General features: G+C 35.8%; 5 non-coding genes across 5 annotated transcripts; all 5 read right to left on the bottom strand.

The window, feature by feature from the left end:
* Window positions 1-632: 632 nt before the first annotated feature.
* Window positions 633-706, bottom strand: TRNAI-AAU (transfer RNA isoleucine (anticodon AAU)). Its single transcript has one exon. It is a non-coding gene; the product is annotated as a tRNA-Ile (tRNA).
* Window positions 707-5,044: 4,338 nt separating this feature from the next.
* Window positions 5,045-5,118, bottom strand: TRNAI-AAU (transfer RNA isoleucine (anticodon AAU)). Its single transcript has one exon. It is a non-coding gene; the product is annotated as a tRNA-Ile (tRNA).
* A 5,217-nt stretch (window positions 5,119-10,335) lies between these two features.
* On the bottom strand, window positions 10,336-10,409 carry TRNAI-AAU (transfer RNA isoleucine (anticodon AAU)). Its single transcript has one exon. It is a non-coding gene; the product is annotated as a tRNA-Ile (tRNA).
* A 4,471-nt stretch (window positions 10,410-14,880) lies between these two features.
* TRNAI-AAU (transfer RNA isoleucine (anticodon AAU)) lies at window positions 14,881-14,954 on the bottom strand. Its single transcript has one exon. It is a non-coding gene; the product is annotated as a tRNA-Ile (tRNA).
* Window positions 14,955-16,643: 1,689 nt separating this feature from the next.
* Window positions 16,644-16,717, bottom strand: TRNAI-AAU (transfer RNA isoleucine (anticodon AAU)). Its single transcript has one exon. It is a non-coding gene; the product is annotated as a tRNA-Ile (tRNA).
* Window positions 16,718-18,675: the final 1,958 nt, after the last annotated feature.

Below are 18,675 nucleotides of genomic sequence, written 5' to 3'. Positions count from 1 at the left end.
GGGACCTAACTTTGTTCTATTTCCTTAAAGTTGAATTTTAGGATAGCTTATCTATATTAAACTTTGTATCAATCCCATCATCTTCAGTGGTTTTTTTACTCCAAACTAATTTTGAAGCTGTTTCAAATCAGTTTTCAACTGGAGAGATGTTTGTCAAACATTTGGAAATAGGAAAAGTTGCAATAAGAATGCAGTGATCCATCACTTGTGCTATGGTTTTAAGATATTCTGGTTTTAAGAATTTTCTTCTTCAGTGTGCACTAATGAGAGTAAAGGTCTGTTCTTCTTCTCGTCTTAAAACTTAGTCCCCCATAGTAGATTCAATCACCAAATAAATGTCCTGATTGATTAATTTGCCTTAGCATTTCTTAGATTTGCCATATTGCTATATTTGAGAAAAAGTTTTCTATGTATGCCATATAGAGAAATGCTGCATCAGCCAAAGGATGACATTTTTGTTTATTCCTAACATGGATTTAAAAATTCTCTGTTTTGTATGTGTCTATGATGTTCTCTAGCAAGTTTCAAGGGCTGCTAACTGTAGCCAATGCATTCATCCCACACTTCATGCACTTTGCCGCTGGATAAAATCCCTTCTTGGCATTTCTTGTAGGACAACAATAAAAATCACATGGCCCGTATGGGGATCGAACACATGACCTTGGCGTTATTAGCACCACGCTCTAACCAACTGAGCTAACCGGCCAAACATAAAAGCATCAGCAAACACAAAAATGCCAAATGTACCTAAAACAGGAGAACATTCAGTATTTCAAAGATCAGCAATATTGAGTAGAGGAAGACTCTCTAATAATGGGTTCCATGGTGTAATGGTGAGCACTTTGGACTTTGAATCCAGTAATCTGATTTCAAATCTTGGTGGGACCTAACTTTGTTCAATTTCCTTAAAGTTGAATTTTAGGATAGCTTATCTATATTTAAACTTTGTATAAATCCCATCATCTTCAGTGTTTTTTTTACTCCAAACTAATTTTGAAGCTGTTTCAAATCAGTTTTCAACTGGAGAGATGTTTGTCAAACATTTGGAAATAGGAAAAGTTGCAATAAGAATGCAGTGATCCATCACTTGTGCTATGGTTTTAAGATATTCTGGTTTTAAGAATTTTCTTCTTCAGTGTGCACTAATGAGAGTAAAGGTCTGTTCTTCTTCTCATCTTAAAACTTAGTCCCCCATAGTAGATTCAATCACCAAATAAATGTCCTGATTGATTAATTTGCCTTAGCATTTCTTAGATTTGCCATATTGCTATATTTGAGAAAAAGTTTTCTATGTATGCCATATAGAGAAATGCTGCATCAGCCAAAGGATGACATTTTTGTTTATTCCTAACATGGATTTAAAAATTCTCTGTTTTGTATGTGTCTATGATGTTCTCTAGCAAGTTTCAAGGGCTGCTAACTGTAGCCAATGCATTCATCCCACACTTCATGCACTTTGCCGCTGGATAAAATCCCTTCTTGGCATTTCTTGTAGGACAAAAATAAAAAATCACATGGCCCGTATGGGGATCGAACACATGACCTTGACGTTATTAGCACCATGCTCTAACCAACTGAGCTAACCGGCCAAACATAAAAGCATCAGCAAACACAAAAATGCCAAATGTACCTAAAACAGGAGAACATTCAGTATTTCAAAGATCAGCAATATTGAGTAGAGGAAGATTCTCTAATAATGGGTTCCATGGTGTAATGGTGAGCACTTTGGACTTTGAATCCAGTAATCTGATTTCAAATCTTGGTGGGACCTAACTTTGTTCAATTTCCTTAAAGTTGAATTTTAGGATAGCTTATCTATATTTAAACTTTGTATAAATCCCATCATCTTCAGTGTTTTTTTTACTCCAAACTAATTTTGAAGCTGTTTCAAATCAGTTTTCAACTGGAGAGATGTTTGTCAAACATTTGGAAATAGGAAAAGTTGCAATAAGAATGCAGTGATCCATCACTTGTGCTATGGTTTTAAGATATTCTGGTTTTAAGAATTTTCTTCTTCAGTGTGCACTAATGAGAGTAAAGGTCTGTTCTTCTTCTCGTCTTAAAACTTAGTCCCCCATAGTAGATTCAATCACCAAATAAATGTCCTGATTGATTAATTTGCCTTAGCATTTCTTAGATTTGCCATATTGCTATATTTGAGAAAAAGTTTTCTATGTATGCCATATAGAGAAATGCTGCATCAGCCAAAGGATGACATTTTTGTTTATTCCTAACATGGATTTAAAAATTCTCTGTTTTGTATGTGTCTATGATGTTCTCTAGCAAGTTTCAAGGGCTGCTAACTGTAGCCAATGCATTCATCCCACACTTCATGCACTTTGCCGCTGGATAAAATCCCTTCTTGGCATTTCTTGTAGGACAACAATAAAAATCACATGGCCCGTATGGGGATCGAACACATGACCTTGGCGTTATTAGCACCACGCTCTAACCAACTGAGTTAACCGGCCAAACATAAAAGCATCAGCAAACACAAAAATGCCAAATGTACCTAAAACAGGAGAACATTCAGTATTTCAAAGATCAGCAATATTGAGTAGAGGAAGACTCTCTAATAATGGGTTCCATGGTGTAATGGTGAGCACTTTGGACTTTGAATCCAGTAATCTGATTTCAAATCTTGGTGGGACCTAACTTTGTTCAATTTCCTTAAAGTTGAATTTTAGGATAGCTTATCTATATTTAAACTTTGTATAAATCCCATCATCTTCAGTGGTTTTTTTACTCCAAACTAATTTTGAAGCTGTTTCAAATCAGTTTTCAACTGGAGAGATGTTTGTCAAACATTTGGAAATAAGAAAAGTTGCAATAAGAATGCAGTGATCCATCACTTGTGCTATGGTTTTAAGATATTCTGGTTTTAAGAATTTTCTTCTTCAGTGTGCACTAATGAGAGTAAAGGTCTGTTCTTCTTCTCTTCTTAAAACTTAGTCCCCCATAGTAGATTCAATCACCAAATAAATGTCCTGATTGATTAATTTGCCTTAGCATTTCTTAGATTTGCCATATTGCTATATTTGAGAAAAAGTTTTCAATGTATGCCATATAGAGAAATGCTGCATCAGCCAAAGGATGACATTTTTGTTTATTCCTAACATGGATTTAAAAATTCTCTGTTTTGTATGTGTCTATGATGTTCTCTAGCAAGTTTCAAGGGCTGCTAACTGTAGCCAATGCATTCATCCCACACTTCATGCACTTTGCCGCTGGATAAAATCCCTTCTTGGCATTTCTTGTAGGACAACAATAAAAATCACATGGCCCGTATGGGGATCGAACACATGACCTTGGCGTTATTAGCCCCACGCTCTAACCAACTGAGCTAACCGGCCAAACATAAAAGCATCAGCAAACACAAAAATGCCAAATGTACCTAAAACAGGAGAACATTCAGTATTTCAAAGATCAGCAATATTGAGTAGAGGAAGACTCTCTAATAATGGGTTCCATGGTGTAATGGTGAGCACTTTGGACTTTGAATCCAGTAATCTGATTTCAAATCTTGGTGGGACCTAACTTTGTTCAATTTCCTTAAAGTTGAATTTTAGGATAGCTTATCTATATTTAAACTTTGTATAAATCCCATCATCTTCAGTGGTTTTTTTACTCCAAACTAATTTTGAAGCTGTTTCAAATCAGTTTTCAACTGGAGAGATGTTTGTCAAACATTTGGAAATAGGAAAAGTTGCAATAAGAATGCAGTGATCCATCACTTGTGCTATGGTTTTAAGATATTCTGGTTTTAAGAATTTTCTTCTTCAGTGTGCACTAATGAGAGTAAAGGTCTGTTCTTCTTCTCATCTTAAAACTTAGTCCCCCATAGTAGATTCAATCACCAAATAAATGTCCTGATTGATTAATTTGCCTTAGCATTTCTTAGATTTGCCATATTGCTATATTTGAGAAAAAGTTTTCTATGTATGCCATATAGAGAAATGCTGCATCAGCCAAAGGATGACATTTTTGTTTATTCCTAACATGGATTTAAAAATTCTCTGTTTTGTATGTGTCTATGATGTTCTCTAGCAAGTTTCAAGGGCTGCTAACTGTAGCCAATGCATTCATCCCACACTTCATGCACTTTACCGCTGGATAAAATCCCTTCTTTGCATTTCTTGTAGGACAAAAATAAAAAATCACATGGCCCGTATGGGGATCGAACACATGACCTTGACGTTATTAGCACCACGCTCTAACCAACTGAGCTAACCGGCCAAACATAAAAGCATCAGCAAACACAAAAATGCCAAATGTACCTAAAACAGGAGAACATTCAGTATTTCAAAGATCAGCAATATTGAGTAGAGGAAGACTCTCTAATAATGGGTTCCATGGTGTAATGGTGAGCACTTTGGACTTTGAATCCAGTAATCTGATTTCAAATCTTGGTGGGACCTAACTTTGTTCAATTTCCTTAAAGTTGAATTTTAGGATAGCTTATCTATATTTAAACTTTGTATAAATCCCATCATCTTCAGTGGTTTTTTTACTCCAAACTAATTTTGAAGCTGTTTCAAATCAGTTTTCAACTGGAGAGATGTTTGTCAAACATTTGGAAATAGGAAAAGTTGCAATAAGAATGCAGTGATCCATCACTTGTGCTATGGTTTTAAAATATTCTGGTTTTAAGAATTTTCTTCTTCAGTGTGCACTAATGAGAGTAAAGGTCTGTTCTTCTTCTCTTCTTAAAACTTAGTCCCCCATAGTAGATTCAATCACCAAATAAATGTCCTGATTGATTAATTTGCCTTAGCATTTCTTAGATTTGCCATATTGCTATATTTGAGAAAAAGTTTTCTATGTATGCCATATAGAGAAATGCTGCATCAGCCAAAGGATGACATTTTTGTTTATTCCTAACATGGATTTAAAAATTCTCTGTTTTGTATGTGTCTATGATGTTCTCTAGCAAGTTTCAAGGGCTGCTAACTGTAGCCAATGCATTCATCCCACACTTCATGCACTTTGCCGCTGGATAAAATCCCTTCTTGGCATTTCTTGTAGGACAACAATAAAAATCACATGGCCCGTATGGGGATCGAACACATGACCTTGGCGTTATTAGCACCACGCTCTAACCAACTGAGCTAACCGGCCAAACATAAAACCATCAGCAAACACAAAAATGCCAAATGTACCTAAAACAGGAGAACATTCAGTATTTCAAAGATCAGCAATATTGAGTAGAGGAATACTCTCTAATAATGGGTTCCATGGTGTAATGGTGAGCACTTTGGACTTTGAATCCAGTAATCTGATTTCAAATCTTGGTGGGACCTAACTTTGTTCAATTTCCTTAAAGTTGAATTTTAGGATAGCTTATCTATATTTAAACTTTGTATAAATCCCATCATCTTCAGTGGTTTTTTTACTCCAAACTAATTTTGAAGCTGTTTCAAATCAGTTTTCAACTGGAGAGATGTTTGTCAAACATTTGGAAATAGGAAAAGTTGCAATAAGAATGCAGTGATCCATCACTTGTGCTATGGTTTTAAGATATTCTGGTTTTAAGAATTTTCTACTTCAGTGTGCACTAATGAGAGTAAAGGTCTGTTCTTCTTCTCTTCTTAAAACTTAGTCCCCCATAGTAGATTCAATCACCAAATAAATGTCCTGATTGATTAATTTGCCTTAGCATTTCTTAGATTTGCCATATTGCTATATTTGAGAAAAAGTTTTCTATGTATGCCATATAGAGAAATGCTGCATCAGCCAAAGGATGACATTTTTGTTTATTCCTAACATGGATTTAAAAATTCTCTGTTTTGTATGTGTCTATGATGTTCTCTAGCAAGTTTCAAGGGCTGCTAACTGTAGCCAATGCATTCATCCCACACTTCATGCACTTTGCCGCTGGATAAAATCCCTTCTTGGCATTTCTTGTAGGACAAAAATAAAAAATCACATGGCCCGTATGGGGATCGAACACATGACCTTGACGTTATTAGCACCATGCTCTAACCAACTGAGCTAACCGGCCAAACATAAAAGCATCAGCAAACACAAAAATGCCAAATGTACCTAAAACAGGAGAACATTCAGTATTTCAAAGATCAGCAATATTGAGTAGAGGAAGATTCTCTAATAATGGGTTCCATGGTGTAATGGTGAGCACTTTGGACTTTGAATCCAGTAATCTGATTTCAAATCTTGGTGGGACCTAACTTTGTTCAATTTCCTTAAAGTTGAATTTTAGGATAGCTTATCTATATTTAAACTTTGTATAAATCCCATCATCTTCAGTGTTTTTTTTACTCCAAACTAATTTTGAAGCTGTTTCAAATCAGTTTTCAACTGGAGAGATGTTTGTCAAACATTTGGAAATAGGAAAAGTTGCAATAAGAATGCAGTGATCCATCACTTGTGCTATGGTTTTAAGATATTCTGGTTTTAAGAATTTTCTTCTTCAGTGTGCACTAATGAGAGTAAAGGTCTGTTCTTCTTCTCTTCTTAAAACTTAGTCCCCCATAGTAGATTCAATCACCAAATAAATGTCCTGATTGATTAATTTGCCTTAGCATTTCTTAGATTTGCCATATTGCTATATTTGAGAAAAAGTTTTCTATGTATGCCATATAGAGAAATGCTGCATCAGCCAAAGGATGACATTTTTGTTTATTCCTAACATGGATTTAAAAATTCTCTGTTTTGTATGTGTCTATGATGTTCTCTAGCAAGTTTCAAGGGCTGCTAACTGTAGCCAATGCATTCATCCCACACTTCATGCACTTTACCGCTGGATAAAATCCCTTCTTTGCATTTCTTGTAGGACAAAAATAAAAAATCACATGGCCCGTATGGGGATCGAACACATGACCTTGACGTTATTAGCACCACGCTCTAACCAACTGAGCTAACCGGCCAAACATAAAAGCATCAGCAAACACAAAAATGCCAAATGTACCTAAAACAGGAGAACATTCAGTATTTCAAAGATCAGCAATATTGAGTAGAGGAAGATTCTCTAATAATGGGTTCCATGGTGTAATGGTGAGCACTTTGGACTTTGAATCCAGTAATCTGATTTCAAATCTTGGTGGGACCTAACTTTGTTCAATTTCCTTAAAGTTGAATTTTAGGATAGCTTATCTATATTTAAACTTTGTATAAATCCCATCATCTTCAGTGTTTTTTTTACTCCAAACTAATTTTGAAGCTGTTTCAAATCAGTTTTCAACTGGAGAGATGTTTGTCAAACATTTGGAAATAGGAAAAGTTGCAATAAGAATGCAGTGATCCATCACTTGTGCTATGGTTTTAAGATATTCTGGTTTTAAGAATTTTCTTCTTCAGTGTGCACTAATGAGAGTAAAGGTCTGTTCTTCTTCTCTTCTTAAAACTTAGTCCCCCATAGTAGATTCAATCACCAAATAAATGTCCTGATTGATTAATTTGCCTTAGCATTTCTTAGATTTGCCATATTGCTATATTTGAGAAAAAGTTTTCAATGTATGCCATATAGAGAAATGCTGCATCAGCCAAAGGATGACATTTTTGTTTATTCCTAACATGGATTTAAAAATTCTCTGTTTTGTATGTGTCTATGATGTACTCTAGCAAGTTTCAAGGGCTGCTAACTGTAGCCAATGCATTCATCCCACACTTCATGCACTTTGCGCTGGATAAAAGCCCTTCTTGGCATTTCTTGTAGGACAACAAGAAAAAGCACATGGCCCGTATGGGGATCGAACACATGACCTTGGCGTTATTAGCCCCACGCTCTAACCAACTGAGCTAACCGGCCAAACATAAAAGCATCAGCAAACACAAAAATGCCAAATGTACCTAAAACAGGAGAACATTCAGTATTTCAAAGATCAGCAATATTGAGTAGAGGAAGACTCTCTAATAATGGGTTCCATGGTGTAATGGTGAGCACTTTGGACTTTGAATCCAGTAATCTGATTTCAAATCTTGGTGGGACCTAACTTTGTTCAATTTCCTTAAAGTTGAATTTTAGGATAGCTTATCTATATTTAAACTTTGTATAAATCCCATCATCTTCAGTGGTTTCTTTACTCCAAACTAATTTTGAAACTGTTTCAAATCAGTTTTCAACTGGAGAGATGTTTGTCAAACATTTGGAAATAGGAAAAGTTGCAATAAGAATGCAATGATCCATCACTTGTGCTATGGTTTTAAGATATTCTGGTTTTAAGAATTTTCTTCTTCAGTGTGCACTAATGAGAGTAAAGGTCTGTTCTTCTTCTCGTCTTAAAACTTAGTCCCCCATAGTAGATTCAATCACCAAATAAATGTCCTGATTGATTAATTTGCCTTAGCATTTCTTAGATTTGCCATATTGCTATATTTGAGAAAAAGTTTTCTATGTATGCCATATAGAGAAATGCTGCATCAGCCAAAGGATGACATTTTTGTTTATTCCTAACATGGATTTAAAAATTCTCTGTTTTGTATGTGTCTATGATGTTCTCTAGCAAGTTTCAAGGGCTGCTAACTGTAGCCAATGCATTCATCCCACACTTCATGCACTTTGCCGCTGGATAAAATCCCTTCTTGGCATTTCTTGTAGGACAACAAGAAAAAGCACATGGCCCGTATGGGGATCGAACACATGACCTTGGCGTTATTAGCACCATGCTCTAACCAACTGAGCTAACCGGTAAAACATAAAAGCATCAGCAAACACAAAAATGCCAAATGTACCTAAAACAGGAGAACATTCAGTATTTCAAAGATCAGCAATATTGAGTAGAGGAAGACTCTCTAATTATGGGTTCCATGGTGTAATGGTGAGCACTTTGGACTTTAAATCCAGTAATCTGATTTCAAATCTTGGTGGGACCTAACTTTGTTCTATTTCCTTAAAGTTGAATTTTAGGATAGCTTATCTATATTAAACTTTGTATCAATCCCATCATCTTCAGTGGTTTTTTTACTCCAAACTAATTTTGAAGCTGTTTCAAATCAGTTTTCAACTGGAGAGATGTTTGTCAAACATTTGGAAATAGGAAAAGTTGCAATAAGAATGCAGTGATCCATCACTTGTGCTATGGTTTTAAGATATTCTGGTTTTAAGAATTTTCTTCTTCAGTGTGCACTAATGAGAGTAAAGGTCTGTTCTTCTTCTCTTCTTAAAACTTAGTCCCCCATAGTAGATTCAATCACCAAATAAATGTCCTGATTGAATAATTTGCCTTAGCATTTCTTAGATTTGCCATATTGCTATATTTGAGAAAAAGTTTTCAATGTATGCCATATAGAGAAATGCTGCATCAGCCAAAGGATGACATTTTTGTTTATTCCTAACATGGATTTAAAAATTCTCTGTTTTGTATGTGTCTATGATGTTCTCTAGCAAGTTTCAAGGGCTGCTAACTGTAGCCAATGCATTCATCCCACACTTCATGCACTTTGCCGCTGGATAAAATCCCTTCTTGGCATTTCTTGTAGGACAACAAGAAAAAGCACATGGCCCGTATGGGGATCGAACACATGACCTTGGCGTTATTAGCACCATGCTCTAACCAACTGAGCTAACCGGTAAAACATAAAAGCATCAGCAAACACAAAAATGCCAAATGTACCTAAAACAGGAGAACATTCAGTATTTCAAAGATCAGCAATATTGAGTAGAGGAAGACTCTCTAATTATGGGTTCCATGGTGTAATGGTGAGCACTTTGGACTTTAAATCCAGTAATCTGATTTCAAATCTTGGTGGGACCTAACTTTGTTCTATTTCCTTAAAGTTGAATTTTAGGATAGCTTATCTATATTAAACTTTGTATCAATCCCATCATCTTCAGTGGTTTTTTTACTCCAAACTAATTTTGAAGCTGTTTCAAATCAGTTTTCAACTGGAGAGATGTTTGTCAAACATTTGGAAATAGGAAAAGTTGCAATAAGAATGCAGTGATCCATCACTTGTGCTATGGTTTTAAGATATTCTGGTTTTAAGAATTTTCTTCTTCAGTGTGCACTAATGAGAGTAAAGGTCTGTTCTTCTTCTCGTCTTAAAACTTAGTCCCCCATAGTAGATTCAATCACCAAATAAATGTCCTGATTGATTAATTTGCCTTAGCATTTCTTAGATTTGCCATATTGCTATATTTGAGAAAAAGTTTTCTATGTATGCCATATAGAGAAATGCTGCATCAGCCAAAGGATGACATTTTTGTTTATTCCTAACATGGATTTAAAAATTCTCTGTTTTGTATGTGTCTATGATGTTCTCTAGCAAGTTTCAAGGGCTGCTAACTGTAGCCAATGCATTCATCCCACACTTCATGCACTTTGCCGCTGGATAAAATCCCTTCTTGGCATTTCTTGTAGGACAACAATAAAAATCACATGGCCCGTATGGGGATCGAACACATGACCTTGGCGTTATTAGCACCACGCTCTAACCAACTGAGCTAACCGGCCAAACATAGAAGCATCAGCAAACACAAAAATGCCAAATGTACCTAAAACAGGAGAACATTCAGTATTTCAAAGATCAGCAATATTGAGTAGAGGAAGACTCTCTAATAATGGGTTCCATGGTGTAATGGTGAGCACTTTGGACTTTGAATCCAGTAATCTGATTTCAAATCTTGGTGGGACCTAACTTTGTTCAATTTCCTTAAAGTTGAATTTTAGGATAGCTTATCTATATTTAAACTTTGTATAAATCCCATCATCTTCAGTGTTTTTTTTACTCCAAACTAATTTTGAAGCTGTTTCAAATCAGTTTTCAACTGGAGAGATGTTTGTCAAACATTTGGAAATAGGAAAAGTTGCAATAAGAATGCAGTGATCCATCACTTGTGCTATGGTTTTAAGATATTCTGGTTTTAAGAATTTTCTTCTTCAGTGTGCACTAATGAGAGTAAAGGTCTGTTCTTCTTCTCATCTTAAAACTTAGTCCCCCATAGTAGATTCAATCACCAAATAAATGTCCTGATTGATTAATTTGCCTTAGCATTTCTTAGATTTGCCATATTGCTATATTTGAGAAAAAGTTTTCTATGTATGCCATATAGAGAAATGCTGCATCAGCCAAAGGATGACATTTTTGTTTATTCCTAACATGGATTTAAAAATTCTCTGTTTTGTATGTGTCTATGATGTTCTCTAGCAAGTTTCAAGGGCTGCTAACTGTAGCCAATGCATTCATCCCACACTTCATGCACTTTGCCGCTGGATAAAATCCCTTCTTGGCATTTCTTGTAGGACAAAAATAAAAAATCACATGGCCCGTATGGGGATCGAACACATGACCTTGACGTTATTAGCACCATGCTCTAACCAACTGAGCTAACCGGCCAAACATAAAAGCATCAGCAAACACAAAAATGCCAAATGTACCTAAAACAGGAGAACATTCAGTATTTCAAAGATCAGCAATATTGAGTAGAGGAAGATTCTCTAATAATGGGTTCCATGGTGTAATGGTGAGCACTTTGGACTTTGAATCCAGTAATCTGATTTCAAATCTTGGTGGGACCTAACTTTGTTCAATTTCCTTAAAGTTGAATTTTAGGATAGCTTATCTATATTTAAACTTTGTATAAATCCCATCATCTTCAGTGTTTTTTTTACTCCAAACTAATTTTGAAGCTGTTTCAAATCAGTTTTCAACTGGAGAGATGTTTGTCAAACATTTGGAAATAGGAAAAGTTGCAATAAGAATGCAGTGATCCATCACTTGTGCTATGGTTTTAAGATATTCTGGTTTTAAGAATTTTCTTCTTCAGTGTGCACTAATGAGAGTAAAGGTCTGTTCTTCTTCTCGTCTTAAAACTTAGTCCCCCATAGTAGATTCAATCACCAAATAAATGTCCTGATTGATTAATTTGCCTTAGCATTTCTTAGATTTGCCATATTGCTATATTTGAGAAAAAGTTTTCTATGTATGCCATATAGAGAAATGCTGCATCAGCCAAAGGATGACATTTTTGTTTATTCCTAACATGGATTTAAAAATTCTCTGTTTTGTATGTGTCTATGATGTTCTCTAGCAAGTTTCAAGGGCTGCTAACTGTAGCCAATGCATTCATCCCACACTTCATGCACTTTGCCGCTGGATAAAATCCCTTCTTGGCATTTCTTGTAGGACAACAATAAAAATCACATGGCCCGTATGGGGATCGAACACATGACCTTGGCGTTATTAGCACCACGCTCTAACCAACTGAGTTAACCGGCCAAACATAAAAGCATCAGCAAACACAAAAATGCCAAATGTAGGACAACAAGAAAAAGCAAATGGCCTATATGTGGATCGAACCCGTGACCTTGGCGTTATTAGCTCCACGCTCTAACCAACTGAGCAAACCGGCCATACATAAAAGCATCAGCAAACACAAAAATGCCAAATGTACCTAAAACAGGAGAACATTCAGTATTTCAAAGATCAGCAATATTGAGTAGAGGAAGATTCTCTAATAATGGGTTCCATGGTGTAATGGTGAGCACTTTGGACTTTGAATCCAGTAATCTGATTTCAAATCTTGGTGGGACCTAACTTTGTTCAATTTCCTTAAAGTTGAATTTTAGGATAGCTTATCTATATTTAAACTTTGTATAAATCCCATCATCTTCAGTGTTTTTTTTACTCCAAACTAATTTTGAAGCTGTTTCAAATCAGTTTTCAACTGGAGAGATGTTTGTCAAACATTTGGAAATAGGAAAAGTTGCAATAAGAATGCAGTGATCCATCACTTGTGCTATGGTTTTAAGATATTCTGGTTTTAAGAATTTTCTTCTTCAGTGTGCACTAATGAGAGTAAAGGTCTGTTCTTCTTCTCGTCTTAAAACTTAGTCCCCCATAGTAGATTCAATCACCAAATAAATGTCCTGATTGATTAATTTGCCTTAGCATTTCTTAGATTTGCCATATTGCTATATTTGAGAAAAAGTTTTCTATGTATGCCATATAGAGAAATGCTGCATCAGCCAAAGGATGACATTTTTGTTTATTCCTAACATGGATTTAAAAATTCTCTGTTTTGTATGTGTCTATGATGTTCTCTAGCAAGTTTCAAGGGCTGCTAACTGTAGCCAATGCATTCATCCCACACTTCATGCACTTTGCCGCTGGATAAAATCCCTTCTTGGCATTTCTTGTAGGACAACAATAAAAATCACATGGCCCGTATGGGGATCGAACACATGACCTTGGCGTTATTAGCACCACGCTCTAACCAACTGAGTTAACCGGCCAAACATAAAAGCATCAGCAAACACAAAAATGCCAAATGTACCTAAAACAGGAGAACATTCAGTATTTCAAAGATCAGCAATATTGAGTAGAGGAAGACTCTCTAATAATGGGTTCCATGGTGTAATGGTGAGCACTTTGGACTTTGAATCCAGTAATCTGATTTCAAATCTTGGTGGGACCTAACTTTGTTCAATTTCCTTAAAGTTGAATTTTAGGATAGCTTATCTATATTTAAACTTTGTATAAATCCCATCATCTTCAGTGGTTTTTTTACTCCAAACTAATTTTGAAGCTGTTTCAAATCAGTTTTCAACTGGAGAGATGTTTGTCAAACATTTGGAAATAAGAAAAGTTGCAATAAGAATGCAGTGATCCATCACTTGTGCTATGGTTTTAAGATATTCTGGTTTTAAGAATTTTCTTCTTCAGTGTGCACTAATGAGAGTAAAGGTCTGTTCTTCTTCTCTTCTTAAAACTTAGTCCCCCATAGTAGATTCAATCACCAAATAAATGTCCTGATTGATTAATTTGCCTTAGCATTTCTTAGATTTGCCATATTGCTATATTTGAGAAAAAGTTTTCAATGTATGCCATATAGAGAAATGCTGCATCAGCCAAAGGATGACATTTTTGTTTATTCCTAACATGGATTTAAAAATTCTCTGTTTTGTATGTGTCTATGATGTTCTCTAGCAAGTTTCAAGGGCTGCTAACTGTAGCCAATGCATTCATCCCACACTTCATGCACTTTGCCGCTGGATAAAATCCCTTCTTGGCATTTCTTGTAGGACAACAATAAAAATCACATGGCCCGTATGGGGATCGAACACATGACCTTGGCATTATTAGCACCACGCTCTAACCAACTGAGCTAACCGGCCAAACATAAAAGCATCAGCAAACACAAAAATGCCAAATGTACCTAAAACAGGAGAACATTCAGTATTTCAAAGATCAGCAATATTGAGTAGAGGAAGACTCTCTAATAATGGGTTCCATGGTGTAATGGTGAGCACTTTGGACTTTGAATCCAGTAATCTGATTTCAAATCTTGGTGGGACCTAACTTTGTTCAATTTCCTTAAAGTTGAATTTTAGGATAGCTTATCTATATTTAAACTTTGTATAAATCCCATCATCTTCAGTGGTTTTTTTACTCCAAACTAATTTTGAAGCTGTTTCAAATCAGTTTTCAACTGGAGAGATGTTTGTCAAACATTTGGAAATAGGAAAAGTTGCAATAAGAATGCAGTGATCCATCACTTGTGCTATGGTTTTAAGATATTCTGGTTTTAAGAATTTTCTTCTTCAGTGTGCACTAATGAGAGTAAAGGTCTGTTCTTCTTCTCATCTTAAAACTTAGTCCCCCATAGTAGATTCAATCACCAAATAAATGTCCTGATTGATTAATTTGCCTTAGCATTTCTTAGATTTGCCATATTGCTATATTTGAGAAAAAGTTTTTTATGTATGCCATATAGAGAAATGCTGCATCAGCCAAAGGATGACATTTTTGTTTATTCCTAACATGGATTTAAAAATTCTCTGTTTTGTATGTGTCTATGATGTTCTCTAGCAAGTTTCAAGGGCTGCTAACTGTAGCCAATGCATTCATCCCACACTTCATGCACTTTGCCGCTGGATAAAATCCCTTCTTGGCATTTCTTGTAGGACAACAAGAAAAAGCACATGGCCCGTATGGGGATCGAACACATGACCTTGGCGTTATTAGCACCACGCTCTAACCAACTGAGCTAACCGGCCAAACATAAACACATCAGCAAACACAAAAATGCCAAATGTACCTAAAACAGGAGAACATTCAGTATTTCAAAGATCAGCAATATTGAGTAGAGGAAGACTCTCTAATAATGGGTTCCATGGTGTAATGGTGAGCACTTTGGACTTTGAATCCAGTAATCTGATTTCAATTCTTGGTGGGACCTAACTTTGTTCAATTTCCTTAAAGTTGAATTTTAGGATAGCTTATCTATATTTAAACTTTGTATAAATCCCATCATCTTCAGTGGTTTCTTCACTCCAAACTAATTTTGAAACAGTTTCAAATCAGTTTTCAACTGGAGAGATGTTTGTCAAACATTTGGAAATAGGAAAAGTTGCAATAAGAATGCAGTGATCCATCACTTGTGCTATGGTTTTAAGATATTCTGGTTTTAAGAATTTTCTTCATCAGTGTGCACTAATGAGAGTAAAGGTCTGTTCTTCTTCTCGTCTTAAAACTTAGTCCCCCATAGTAGATTCAATCACCAAATAAATGTCCTGATTGATTAATTTGCCTTAGCATTTCTTAGATTTGCCATATTGCTATATTTGAGAAAAAGTTTTCTATGTATGCCATATAGAGAAATGCTGCATCAGCCAAAGGATGACATTTTTGTTTATTCCTAACATGGATTTAAAAATTCTCTGTTTTGTATGTGTCTATGATGTACTCTAGCAAGTTTCAAGGGCTGCTAACTGTAGCCAATGCATTCATCCCACACTTCATGCACTTTGCGCTGGATAAAAGCCCTTCTTGGCATTTCTTGTAGGACAACAAGAAAAAGCACATGGCCCGTATGGGGATCGAACACATGACCTTGGCGTTATTAGCCCCACGCTCTAACCAACTGAGCTAACCGGCCAAACATAAAAGCATCAGCAAACACAAAAATGCCAAATGTACCTAAAACAGGAGAACATTCAGTATTTCAAAGATCAGCAATATTGAGTAGAGGAAGACTCTCTAATAATGGGTTCCATGGTGTAATGGTGAGCACTTTGGACTTTGAATCCAGTAATCTGATTTCAAATCTTGGTGGGACCTAACTTTGTTCAATTTCCTTAAAGTTGAATTTTAGGATAGCTTATCTATATTTAAACTTTGTATAAATCCCATCATCTTCAGTGGTTTTTTTACTCCAAGCTAATTTTGAAGCTGTTTCAAATCAGTTTTCAACTGGAGAGATGTTTGTCAAACATTTGGAAATAGGAAAAGTTGCAATAAGAATGCAGTGATCCATCACTTGTGCTATGGTTTTAAGATATTCTGGTCTTAAGAATTTTCTTCTTCAGTGTGCACTAATGAGAGTAAAGGTCTGTTCTTCTTCTCATCTTAAAACTTAGTCCCCCATAGTAGATTCAATCACCAAATAAATGTCCTGATTGATTAATTTGCCTTAGCATTTCTTAGATTTGCCATATTGCTATTTTTGAGAAAAAGTTTTTTATGTATGCCATATAGAGAAATGCTGCATCAGCCAAAGGATGACATTTTTGTTTATTCCTAACATGGATTTAAAACTTCTCTGTTTTGTATGTGTCTATGATGTTCTCTAGCAAGTTTCAAGGGCTGCTAACTGTAGCCAATGCATTCATCCCACACTTCATGCACTTTGCCGCTGGATAAAATCCCTTCTTGGCATTTCTTGTAGGACAACAAGAAAAAGCACATGGCCCGTATGGGGATCGAACACATGACCTTGGCGTTATTAGCACCATGCTCTAACCAACTGAGCTAACCGGCCAAACATAAACACATCAGCAAACACAAAAATGCCAAATGTACCTAAAACAGGAGAACATTCAGTATTTCAAAGATCAGCAATATTGAGTAGAGGAAGACTCTCTAATAATGGGTTCCATGGTGTAATGGTGAGCACTTTGGACTTTGAATCCAGTAATCTGATTTCAATTCTTGGTGGGACCTAACTTTGTTCAATTTCCTTAAAGTTGAATTTTAGGATAGCTTATCTATATTTAAACTTTGTATAAATCCCATCATCTTCAGTGGTTTCTTCACTCCAAACTAATTTTGAAACAGTTTCAAATCAGTTTTCAACTGGAGAGATGTTTGTCAAACATTTGGAAATAGGAAAAGTTGCAATAAGAATGCAGTGATCCATCACTTGTGCTATGGTTTTAAGATATTCTGGTTTTAAGAATTTTCTTCATCAGTGTGCACTAATGAGAGTAAAGGTCTGTTCTTCTTCTCGTCTTAAAACTTAGTCCCCCATAGTAGATTCAATCACCAAATAAATGTCCTGATTGATTAATTTGCCTTAGCATTTCTTAGATTTGCCATATTGCTATATTTGAGAAAAAGTTTTCTATGTATGCCATATAGAGAAATGCTGCATCAGCCAAAGGATGACATTTTTGTTTATTCCTAACATGGATTTAAAAATTCTCTGTTTTGTATGTGTCTATGATGTTCTCTAGCAAGTTTCAAGGGCTGCTAACTGTAGCCAATGCATTCATCCCACACTTCATGCACTTTGCCGCTGGATAAAATCCCTTCTTGGCATTTCTTGTAGGACAACAATAAAAATCACATGGCCCGTATGGGGATCGAACACATGACCTTGGTGTTATTAGCACCATGCTCTAACCAACTGAGCTAACCGGCCAAACATAAAAGCATCAGCAAACACAAAAATGCCAAATGTACCTAAAACATTAGAACATTCAGTATTTCAAAGATCAGCAATATTGAGTAGAGGAAGATTCTCTAATAATGGGTTCCATGGTGTAATGGTGAGCACTTTGGACTTTGAATCCAGTAATCTGATTTCAATTCTTGGTGGGACCTAACTTTGTTCAATTTCCTTAAAGTTGAATTTTAGGATAGCTTATCTATATTTAAACTTTGTATAAATCCCATCATCTTCAGTGGTTTCTTCACTCCAAACTAATTTTGAATCTGTTTCAAATCAGTTTTCAACTGGAGAGATGTTTGTCAAACATTTGGAAATAGGAAAAGTTGCAATAAGAATGCAGTGATCCATCACTTGTGCTATGGTTTTAAGATATTCTGGTTTTAAGAATTTTCTTCTTCAGTGTGCACTAATGAGAGTAAAGGTCTGTTCTTCTTCTCGTCTTAAAACTTAGTCCCCCATAGTAGATTCAATCACCAAATAAATGTCCTGATTGATTAATTTGCCTTAGCATTTCTTAGATTTGCCATATTGCTATATTTGAGAAAAAGTTTTCTATGTATGCCATATAGAGAAATGCTGCATCAGCCAAAGGATGACATTTTTGTTTATTCCTAACATGGATTTAAAAATTCTCTGTTTTGTATGTGTCTATGATGTTCTCTAGCAAGTTTCAAGGGCTGCTAACTGTAGCCAATGCATTCATCCCACACTTCATGCACTTTGCCGCTGGATAAAATCCCTTCTTGGCATTTCTTGTAGGACAACAATAAAATTCACATGGCCCGTATGGGGATCGAACACATGACCTTGGTGTTATTAGCACCACGCTCTAACCAACTGAGCTAACCGGCCAAACATAAAAGCATCAGCAAACACAAAAATGCCAAATGTACCTAAAACATTAGAACATTCAGTATTTCAAAGATCAGCAATATTGAGTAGAGGAAGATTCTCTAATAATGGGTTCCATGGTGTAATGGTGAGCACTTTGGATTTTGAATCCAGTAATCTGATTTCAAATCTTGGTGGGACCTAACTTTGTTCAA

The sequence above is a fragment of the Taudactylus pleione genome, unplaced genomic scaffold (assembly GCF_031769625.1).
Source record: "Taudactylus pleione unplaced genomic scaffold, aTauple2 ptg000085l, whole genome shotgun sequence".
Classification (NCBI taxonomy): domain Eukaryota; kingdom Metazoa; phylum Chordata; class Amphibia; order Anura; family Myobatrachidae; genus Taudactylus; species Taudactylus pleione.
The sequence above is the reverse complement of the archived record's forward strand: the minus strand, read 5'-3'. Positions and strand labels throughout refer to the sequence as shown.